The 12,152-nt window shown below is 35.8% G+C and overlaps 1 protein-coding gene across 1 annotated transcript in view; it reads left to right on the top strand.

The window, feature by feature from the left end:
- NUDT14 (nudix hydrolase 14) overlaps positions 1-12,152 on the top strand; it is a 62,150-nt gene that overhangs the window by 29,561 nt on the left and 20,437 nt on the right. The gene's annotated exons all lie outside the window — the stretch shown is intronic.

Here is a 12,152-nt window from a genome sequence, read left to right as displayed (position 1 = left end):
CTAGTATAAAGACTGTTAAAAAGCAATCTAAAGTTATGGTCATACTGTTTTATTTTTTTCACTGGCAATTACTTGGAATAAGCTAGAGATTCTGTTTTATGTTTGAGTAAATCCTAGTATTATGCTAACTTTTTTAATTTTAATCCTCTTCATCACTACTGTATAAAGATGTTTTAGGCAAAGCCAAATTCAAGTAACTTTACAAATGCTGAAACCTTTCAGGCCCTCCATTCCAAACACCAAACCCTCTCCTAAGCACATGAAAAGAAATGGATGGTCAGCAATTTTGTCCTGTCTTTCCAATTGTAATGCTCCTATTAAGGAAGAAAAGCAGTTAACTCCTGACTTCAAAGATCAGTTCATGCAAAATTATAACAAATAGGGTATATATGAAACAGACCCAGTCTTGAGAGTTATTAAATACTTCACATGTCTTTCTTTAAAGTATAAATGTTTAATTTAGTCACTAAAAATTCAGGTACTAGAAGATAAAATAAAAAGCAAAGGTAACAACTTTTCCCTAGAGAAAGCTTTTTCTAAATCTATTAAATGTAAAAAAATATAGCAAAACACTTAATGGCAAAATAAATTGTGACTTGTAACCAGAACCATGTTGAGAGATGTATACTTCTTGTGCATGACATAAGTAGGTAAAATCAATTGCATTTTTGGAAATTCTTCTCTGCTGGAGCCCTCTGAATCCTTACAGTGAATCTTTCTGTGTGTAGGTACCTGGGATGGACATAAAGTGATAGCAATGCCTTTTATCAATATAAAGATTACGAAGGTAAAAGTTCTGGGAAATTATTCGATAGATTAAAATGCCTGTACTGCTTGAGAATGAGAACAGAAAAGGCAGTGATACTTCGATACTGAACTTCACACTTGCTTTTGGAATTTGCCTGGAAGACGGTTCTGTCTTTGCACTTTCTCTATCCATATGAGCATGTGCCTGAATTTATGAGCGCAGATACAAAGGCTGAAATGATAATCGATTGCTGGAAATTTAATACATGCCCTGTACTTTCAAGCAAGTGAATCCAGCCTCAAGTCACAGTGCTAAGAACATGACTTCCAGGCGAATAATTTGTAGTACTATTTTTGTTTAAACTTTAGTTTATAGCTCTGTGATAATGTGTGAATATATGCAACTAACTGAGTGGGGTAAATATTAAAGGATCAGTTTTCCATGAACTTCTCTGGAGCAGTATTTCTGAAGGACTTTTGTGGACATTTTTTAAATAGTTGAGACCAATAACTGTATAAAAAAGCTGTGGCCACATGTCATGCCAGTCATCTCTGGTCACATAACATTTGTTAGATTCAGATGTACAACAGCTGCCATCCTAACTTATTAGTGACTACTGTTGAACTGTAGAATCTCTAACACTCTTTCACAAGTAAATTCAATGCAACTTCTGACACCAAAGGTAATAATGTGAAAGTTCTGTATAGGAAATCCACGGGTTTATATAAATCCTTTTTGTCATTAAGAAGCCAATTGTTATCAGATAAATTACTCAGGTTCAAAATTCCTTAGAATGCATTAAAGTGCTACATTTTACTGTATTTTAATAGGAAAGCTATGATGCTAGTTATATGGAAAATCACGTTGTCTAGTTGCTGAAGATTATACAGGATTTCATGTTTAGATGGCTTTTAGAGGTCCATTACTCTTAATGAATGATAAAATCTAGAAGAAGAGGAGGGGTTTCTGGACACATGTCCCGTTGGTCAGGATTTCCTAGTGTGTATGTCATCTTCAGGAAGACTGTAGGTGTTTTCCATAATTAAGATCCCTTTTCTGTGATAGTTTTTCAAAACTATTTGAACTTACTTTACATCTGAAAATGCTGTAACACTGTTAAATGCTCCAAGGTTTTTTAATAAGGCTGTTTACCTAAATTGCACATACAGATTGGAATGCCAGATCTGTAAAATACACGTATGTATATATTATCTATTTACATATCATTGATATGTATAATTAATTTAATGATGCTGAATAAATAAACCCAGCTGTGTTAATCATTTAAAACCAGACATTGCACCTAACTCACGTCTTTATCTGTCATCCTCTTTTATCAGCACAAGTAGATGTGTGCTTAAGACTGACTTTTTTGCTGTATGACAGTGAACTGAGAGCTTGTGTGCAAGGTTCTTTTGGGACCCCAGTGTTCTCTCTTATTTCAGATGAAGGTAACATAAGCCGATATTCAATAAATTTGTATGAGAATATGGATTTGATAAAGGAAAATATTTAATAAGAGAAACTAAGTTATTTTTGTATAAATTTATCCTTTCCAACTGTTCAGATGAACAGGTGATTAAATTATACAAAGACAAAACCATGAGTTTTTGACATGCAGTAGTCATTTCATTTGCCTTAAGTGTGAGTCATCTTTTAAAATCTTACTTTATATTGCAGTAGGACAAGATCATTTAACCGTGTGCAAGATGGCATAACACTAGCACAAGCTGAAAATAACATAATTTTTATTGGATAGTACTTTTTTTTCTTTCTTTCTTTCTTCTTGGTTATTGCAGATCTGGGCTTGAGTCTAGTGTGTGTGGGTCCTGAGCTTTCTTAAGATCAAGACCATTCAGCTAGAGTATCAGTCCTGGAGTCACCTCTGCTTTACATAGTTTGTAACTTATGCTGAACAAATAATTACTTACTCGTGATCCCTCCATGCCATTTAAATAGAAAAATTAAAAAGTTCTGTGCAAAAATATTATTGATGACACTATAAACTGTTACCAAAGCAAACCTTCAAAACCTGGCTGTGAAAAGTCAACTGAGTGTCAGTATAGACAAAAGAAGCAGCATTTCTTACCAAATTCAGGTTTAAATTGTAACAGAAGGAAGACCCAAGACACAAAGACATACCTGTGGAGAGTAATTAAGTCCTGGAATGCTTTGCCCAGAGAGGCTGAGGAACCTCCATCCTCAGAGAAATTCAAATCCTGACTGGACAAGGCTTTGAGAAATCACACCTAACTTTGAATGTTAGCCTGATTTTGAGCAGGAGGTTGCATCAGATGATCTCCAGAAGTCTCTTACAACTTTAAGGTTTCTGTGATTTTCTAAGTAGATTAAATGCTTAATGAATTTACAGTTCCCATCTGACAACTGTCAACAATTTGTAAATTTGCCAAGATACCAGTCAAGTTATAAGCCATTTTTCTATTGGAAAATAATATTCTTGTCCTGTGGAGATACATTTAAGTTCACCTTTCTTTGAAACATGCAGATGAATATTATCAGAGCTCAATGCAAGGTTTTATGACATTAGAAACAACAGTAAAGACTACTAAAAGTGAATGAAGAAATATAAAAATCCTTGATTACCTCTTTTTGGTTATAATTATTGAACAAGTTTATTGAAATGGTGTTTGTGTTACATGATTCTGGCCTGTTGTGTTAAGCAGTGACCCACATCAAAAGATGCTTTCTGCAGTTATTTTATGCACTGCTTGCTTTTCTGATGAAGTTTGCTTTCCCTCTGAATAGTCAGTGGATGTGTTTGCTCATTATTAAACATATCCTTATGAAAATCAAGCAGACTGCAAGTGCTGAAAATTTAAATGCAAGGTGTATTTCAAGATACTTCTTAGACTTGGGTCTATCAGAACTAATTAGCAATATGTGGTGGTGTGATTTGCAAGGCAAGGAGCTGTTATTTTTTTTTTTAAGGTCACTGCTTTAAAAAATAAAAAACTTGATCAGGAGGACATTTTCCATCTGCAAATGTTTGGTGGTTTTCTGTCAGAAATAGAAATGTACCAAATATTATAAAGTAATCATTAATGCCTGTAACAAAAAATTATTCTCTAAAGCCAGGCTCATGTTCCAGTTATATTCTCCCTTGTCCTAATTTTGCTATATTTAGTAGAGTAAGAGTCTGAAATGTAATACTTAAGTTTTACGTTCATCTACTTTATAAAGCAATAGACTAACTTAGTTTCAGGTTTCAGCAACTCCCCTTAAACAGATTCAAGGCTTTTAAAAGACATAATTTGGGAACAGATGAAGGTCAGCGTACAGTCATGTGCTCACTTTTGTACAAGCTTTGAGTAATAATGTTCAAGAACAGGAACGTAACCGTACCTTTTACTAGTTGGCAAGTAAAAGGACACCTTTCCAATTGCATTGTGAATGGATATAAAGCAAAATTATAGCCACTCCTCTATTTAAAAGTATGAAAAATTCACTGTGAAGTACACTACTTTTAAAAGAAAACAAATTTGAGGAGACTGAATTGCATTCAAGTTTATGTGAGTTCCTCTCAAGTCTGAAAATATCATGTGACAGGGAAGAGGCATTTGGACTAAAAAACCGTACAACTGTGCATGTGTGTTGCACCCTTCTTATGCTGTCGTTTTGCCTGCAAAAACATATCACAGTGGCTCAGTAACAGTTCCTGACTTAAAAATTCTTGATAGAAAAAACTTTTCGGTCTTTTCTTATCTCTCTCAAAAAGAGGAGGAAATAATATTCCTGCCTTATGAGATTGTCTTCTTTTAAGTAAAGAGATTAATTTATTTCACATTTAAAACAAATTAATTCCTAATTTAATTTGTTTGCCGAGAAAAGAGGCTTTATCTATGGCAAAGCCAATTGAAAAGTGTAGTTTTCCGTCAGGAGGGAATTTGCAGGGTGAAGGAAACCAAGGCAATCTGCACTTGGGCATGCTGTCTCCTGCAGGTGCCAGTGCTGGAGGTAAATAGAAAAAGGTTCTCAAGACAAGTTAAAAATGAGCATCACTCAGCACAGGAAGATGAATATGCTCGAGCAGTCACTCTGTGCTCTGACGTTACGTAGCCGCATGCTGCTTTCTGCACACTGCCAAAATTGGGGAGCATGGCTGCGCAGCAGGCAGTGCAGAACGTGGCCACCCAAAAGCTGCACCAGGAACCTGCTGCATCCCAGCCCAGGCCAGGAGGGCTGGCCAGGTGGTGGGTCCTTAGAGCCACTCCAGGGGCCTGGAGGAACCAGGGTGGCTATTCTGGCTTGGTGGCTGTAGCAGGCAGCTATGGAGACAGGGTGGAAGTCATGTGCCCTGACCACATTATAGAAGTGGATTAAATTCCTTCTCCTATTTCATATGCCAGATCATTTGGGCTTTATGGAAACTTAATCCTGTATGTATTTTTCTGGTTTATGTCCTAGTGTATTATAAGACACCATGAAATTTAAATCAGATGCTTCCTTTATGCAAGAATTATCACAGAAGCTTTAAAATAGGTAAAACAAAGCTTTTTAATATCTTTATAGGTTAAAAAAAAGTTTCTTGGGTGGCATTTGCCTTTTATGTGCAATGATGTGCTGTTGTGCTGTAAACCTTCTCTGTCTTTTTAACAGCTCCTGCAGGGTGTCAATGGTGTGGGATTTTCTTGATTATCTTCAAAGATAGTGCAGAAGATATGCACTGGATGCAGTTCAACAAACAACAAAAATGATGAAAAGTTTAGGGAAATTAGAGCTGAGAGAGGGTAATGATGGCTGGGCATGTTCATGCAAAGAATAACACAACTGAGGAGAAGAAATACTATCACAAAAATTTAAAGAAATGTTATGAAGTAGGCTGGTATAATTTAATTTTATCAATAGTCAATGACAGAACAAGAAATGGTGTCTCATGTAGAATGTATTTTTTAAATTAAACACTAAGGAACCATTTTTACCAATAGGCAGTAAGACAATCTAGGAAGGCATGTTTTGTAGTCACTGTCATTGAAAACACTCAGGTCTAGACTTGGTAACTGTCTGTCAAGGATGCTATCTGGATGATGAAAATTTTCCTGGTATTAGAAGGAAAAACCAAAGTAGCCTATTAGTTTTCTTCAGTCCAAGTAATTACACGATTTGTTTGCATATGATATTTGCAAATAAAATTCACTTAATGCTTTTGATTTTTTGTTTTTCATTCTTGGGTTCTTTTTAAAGTGAAGACTTGACAGATCCTCTGCTTACGTGCCAGGAATTGTGCAGGCATATTTTCTGTCTTTTAAGATGTCTTATTATGCTACCTTAGGATCTGATTTAAATAAAATCATAGCAATAAGGCAAAAATAAATTTATTTGATGCTATAAAGTTATCAGAGAAAAACATAAAATCAAAAACAAAATTTTAAGATTCTCATTTCACCTTTTTAAGTATGTGATATGAAAGCACCATATAGCATATGAGCTCTTCTCTGCTGTATCACTGAAGTAGAGTAAAATGGCAATAAATTGTTTATTGAGGGCATTGCTTCACTGGGAATTTAAATGTTTGCCTAATTTTGAGAATGTAACCCATAAAAATTCTTAAAACTAACAGGTACAGGAGAGTTTTGGCTGATTAGTTATAAATTCCTAAATAAAGGAATCTGGTATCCAGATCAGAGGCATCTTGTCTTTACAACTTCTAGGGATTTCATTTTATAGTATTTGCAGTAATACACAAAATAAGTGAATGTGTTTACTCTCTTACAGTCGCTGAAATCAAGTAGAGTCTTCCCTCTGCTTCCAGGTGGTTTTAAAATAAATGAGTTCTCTCTGAAGAGTGCCAGAGGTTTTTACATGGTCTAAAGACAGCAGCGTGGTCATGGTCTGCACTTGGGATTGGTAAAAACAATCTTAGGAAAGCTAGAAAACGTTCTATAATTTGAGTTGCCGCTATTTTTAGAATTGTATCTGAAAATACCTCTTGGAAAAGAGGGAACTATTGAAATCGTTACTCTAGAAATGGGAAAACTGGGTAAAATGTGAACAGCTGCCAGTTTCTCAGTCTATGTTTCTCACTAATAGCAGTGAGACTATACTTTTATACTTGGCAAAAGATTGTGTTATTCACTCCATATTTGGCTTTTGCTAGGCAAGAAGAAAACTTGCTGGTTTGTCCCTTACCTTAACTAGGGCAGAACACTGAGTTTTTTGTTTTGTGAGTTGTCCTCAAAACCTGATATTGTTTTAAAACTTTTGATTTTTGCCATTTTAGAATGGAGTCATACTATGCCTTTTAGATGGATTATTTATTGGTCTTACTATGTGATGGTATTTATAAATGGCAGTTTCACAAATAATTAGGAATTGGAACAAAAGCCCATCAGGCTCTGACATCTGTTGCGCATAATGCCCACAAAGCTTTATTTAATCAAATAAGTTAGCTTAAAACCTGAATTTATTTATTAAAATATTTTGTTGAAAGAATCCCACTGAGATGCAATGTTTCATTTCTAAGGGTATCCTGGGATACCGGCCAAGATATGACACTTTAAGAATGTTATTGAGAGCGACGTGCTTTGATGTCTCATTTATTTTGCAGTTGAATTTACTTTCTATTTTTTTCTTTGTTATATGAAAACAGGGTGCTGGGAGGATTGTTTATTCCAAAGAAATTGTCCTGCATCATATTCTCTGGTTTGGGTACAAATTACTACTTTACAAGGAGATTATATTTTAAAAATGTATGTATATGGATTTGTTAGCACTTCTTAATTCATTCTTCCACCAGTCCGATGATTAACCAAACATATGCTTCCTCCTTTATGGTGTCACGAACAACTTCCTGATGCAGTTCAGTTTACTGAAACCAATCTTCCTTTTGATTTTTTTCCACAGAAAAGTTCATTTTTTTTAGGCATACGTGTCCCACCACTTTATTCTAGATTTACTTAGTATTAAATATTTATGTTATGTTGGAGAAAGCATTCAAATTTCATCAGAATACAGAAGTCTTCTAGACTTCTCTAATTATCTTTTGCCAAATCCACTTTATCTGTCATTAGTATGAAAGGCTGAATGTTTTTGTCAGGAGCTTATAGCTTTGCTTTTGTAATAGGTTGCATTTTAAGCAGCCAATTGGATTGGTGTTGGCCTTTGAAAAATGTAAAACGCTTTGAAGGAAGACTTAAATGAACCAGTAAAGACTGTGCAAGCACACACATTTAATCTCGGGACTATCTGCATTATAGTTAAAGCTCTGGGAAACTAAAGGAATTGCAGTGGAGAATAATCAAGGGGTACAGCTTTACTACATGTCTGTTCTGAAAACGAAGGGACTATTTTCTCTGGCTTAAGATACTAGGTGCTGCTCTGAGAAAAGGAAGATGACAGCACTTTAGATACCACGTCAGAAGTTTTCAGGGACATGTCCAGCTGTGAAATGGGTGGTTAATTTGAGTACACAAGTGACATAGTGGTTAGATGCAATTCTTTCTCATGGCCACCACCAATAATTTTGAAATAACTAAAGATGAAGTAGACCTTTCTGAAGGATGAATCCTCCCAAATAATTACTTTTGATTGTTAGGTCTCAAACAAGTTTGAGGGTTTCTTTTATTATCACTTTAAAATTGAAAGTGCAGTCATTTCGGATTTGAACAAGAAAAGGACACGTGCACTAACAAGCTTTAATCCTGATCTGAGGTGTTTGCAAACATATTTTAAAAAGGCTAGATGGAATTATAGTCTTGACATGGAAAACAGTATGAAAGATTAGTTTTTCAACACTGTGTGAACAAAGCAAGCCAAATTTCTATAACTTCAAGAAGAAAAATAAATTTATATTTTAAAGCTAAACTAATTACAGGACTTCTAAATGATTTATTTCTTTTCTTCCTAACTTTTCTTCTAGTATGATTCGTAAGTTTTGACATTTTCTCCCTTACGAAGTGTAATAGGCAAAAAAAATATTACACGTATGTTATATATTCACGTGCTCTCCAGCTGAGATGAATACATCCTTAAACACTTCTGTGGTTGCGCGCTACATTTGGTTATTTTCTTCTGTTTGTATCAAAGGGATTTTTAATATCAAATATCTGTTGAGAGTCAAGAGGACTGATTAAATTAATTACTTGCTTTTATTCTGGCATGTCATTTTTCTGTTTCTTTTTTGGAATCTGCCATTCTTTTTTCATTGCCATCTTTGAGAATGGTAACTGAAGTCTCGCAGGCTCTGATAGTGTTGTGGGGGTTTTGGTGTTTTGGTTTGGTTTGAATGTATGTGCATACATTACTAAATATTTTACATACATATAGAATTGTATGTATTTATATATACATATGCAAGACTCAGTAGGTTGCTGAGCTATGATTTGCCACAGAATTTGTTGCTTTTTTAAAAATAACATTACTTCCTAAAGTCTCCAATATGGAGCCGAGATTACCATTTGTAAGCAGCACAAACAATATTACAGATCTTAAACTAATTTGGAGATAATTTCTAGCCTTTAAAAGTAGGTGGAAGTGGCTGAGGTTAAGTGGCTGAGTGGGAAGCCCTGGCTTTCAATGTTAATGTCAATCTTTTTTTTAGGTGCTTTATTTTCCATTATTCAATTCTGATCACAGTTTGTGTGTGACACACACATACCCATGCTCGATGCAAGGAGATCCTGAGTTGCTCTTACAGTGATTAAAGAGAGGTCAGTTTCTTTGCCTGTATTACCTCATCAATTGCTTAGCATACTATAGTATTAGCACAAGATTATCATCAAAAGCCCTCATCTCCAGTCTTCAGTCTTATGTCACAAGGGAATCTTGTCCTTTTCTTTGCTATTACTGTACTGTGATTATTATAAATATTATTTTTAGTTTTGCAAATTTACACTTGTAAAGTATGCATTAAGTTCACATCTAAGAATAATGAAAGACTGAATCAATCGTATTTATTAAAGGATTTTAAAAATTTCTCTCGTGAAAAGCAATTAGTAAATGTTAGCAGTTGCTTGTGGATTAACTGTAGCCCAGGTCAACAACTGACAAATCATCAAGATAGATTGCCAAACCAATGACTACAAGGTGAAATTACATTTCTACCTAAAAAAAACCCCCAATAACAACAAGAAAAAAAAACTAAAAAAACCCAACCCAACAACAAAAAAAAAACCACCCCAGCAAACCAGAACTAAAAAAACCCCAAACCTGCCTTCAAGTATTGGAGCTGCAGAAGTACATGTTCTTGTAGCCTTAGCAAAGCTGATTTGCTGATCTTAATTGCTAGGATGTATTTCAAAAGAATTAACTTTCTGTGCGTCCATATGTGTGTGCACATTTTAACAGGATGTCAGTTTGCGTCTGTCCCCTACCTTGCAACTGCTGTGGTCAAATACTGTGTTTGTTACATTTCTCCAAGAAGCACCACCTTCCTTTCTGGAGTTTGAGTGCTGCAGTATTTCTATATAAATGTCTGCTGTGCTGGAATGTCATAAAGCATCAGTTACTGTGAGTTCAATAAATACACAGCTGTGATATGCTGGGGGAAGGAAAAAATATGGAAATTGGTTTTTAGGCCAATGGTACACAATGGAGCCATTTTCTAAACTCTTCTAAGAGGTGTTTTCAACTGTGAAGGTTGTATTCAGGTAGATGTCTTCTCTTTCAGTGAGACCTCTAAAGGTGGAAGAGGAATTAAAATTCTAGACTCCTGTGTTGTAGATGTCCATGGGTCAGTTGTATGTAATTTTTCCACATTGACTTTGACGTTTCAGGGAAGCCAAATATCCACTGGAGAATCCTAATACTTGCCTATTTCAGTCAGCCTTTTCTTTGAAGTTTAATTGGTTAAATGCTACCTGAGATCCTTGACTGAATAGTTGGGAATCCCTTTTAAGAAAACATTGTGTTAGATACCAAGACCAGGCACACTAACTGCAAACTTGAGTACAAGAAAAGCTCAGGTGCAGGGTAGCTGGTCTTTTGAGGTACGTCTTGCTGACGCTTCAAGTACTGACCTTTCTTAAAATATTTTAAGGCTGCCCTAATTGTTTCTACATTTACAGAAAGAACAGTATCCTACCTCATTGCACAGTAACCTATTTACATGCATGCTTTCTTTGGGAAAAAGAAAATGAATTAATTTTAATAGACTGTTGATTTATTGTATGTATAAAGCGAGCAGGAGCTACTGCAGGGGGAAGCTGAGAAGGGGTTGGGCTGAAGTCTGAGCAGCCTTTGTGGTCTTCACCAGCCCTGGAAGACACTGTGCAAACCCGCATCATCTCTTAATGTGTTGTCTTTCCGTTTTGGTCATAAACCAACCACCGACAAATGCAGGTGTGAAGGAGCCAAGTCTCCTTCCTTGGTCCAAGGTGATTTACGTCTTTAGAGAAGCAAATGATAGCTCCAGATTGACAGATAGAGCACATTTCTAAGGGTTTTCTTCTCAGCCATCTCTTGCCTACAGCGTTGACAAGCCACTGGCCATAGCAGGTACTGACCATGATGCTTATGTGCAGCAGTTATGCTGTGTGCTCTTTGTGTCCCAGGTGCAGGTCGGGGGCTCAGTGGCATTGCATTTGCATTAATGACCTCTCCTTTTACACCGGCAGTCTCCTGGAGCGTCAGCTGCTGGAGAAATGGCCAGCGAAGATGTACAGCTGTGGAACATGGTAAAAAGTAATCATTTGCCACCCAAAATGAAAAGGTTGGCAGGTCTAAGCTGAGACAGTGCTTCGCTTGTGCAGACATGTTAATAGCTTGTTTTTAAGGTGTGGAGGCAAGTTTTGGATCCATCATGATCCTTTCACATCTGAGTATTCTTTTCCTTTGTAAAAGATAGCAAGAAAGTGGTCTTGTGCTCCTCTCTGGGACATGGGCATATGAAACCGGCTGCTACATTCGGACCTCTGATGTCCATTTCAGATTAAATCCTTGTCTAGGATTCCTGCCTTTTTTAGGAAATATGGCTGGGGTATTTTTTTCCCCTTCTAGTGGCTCTTTGTGATTTTTCTGGTAACATACAGCCTGGGCTTTGTTTGTCTTCTGTATCTTTTTATTTGTGAAGATATTCCCAGAAGTTATTGTGAATGTTTTAAATTTTTATTTTATATGCTTAGTCTTTATTTATCACTTTAAAGCTTGCAGATGCATATGTAATATTCTGAAATAGGTTTGGCTATAATATTTTAAAGGGAATTGCCTTGAAACATCAAATACTCTTGTGGTATGATACCAGTGAAAGATGTATTTGGAATTCTGCTTTTGTAGTAATCCTTTTTGGTAGCCTGTATCATCTGTAAGAATAGTAATCTTGAAATACTGTAGTGAATTCTTTGTATAATGATTTAAAAGTCTAGAAGATAAATACTTTCCTTATAGCTGAACCCACACATTTGGGTCATTGCAGCAATAAGGAAACCCATTGAAAGCAGTGGCTCAGGGC

This window comes from Falco naumanni, chromosome 7 (genome assembly GCF_017639655.2).
Source record: "Falco naumanni isolate bFalNau1 chromosome 7, bFalNau1.pat, whole genome shotgun sequence".
Lineage (NCBI taxonomy): Eukaryota > Metazoa > Chordata > Aves > Falconiformes > Falconidae > Falco > Falco naumanni.
Note: the sequence above shows the minus strand (reverse complement) of the source record. Positions and strands in the feature narration are given on the sequence as shown.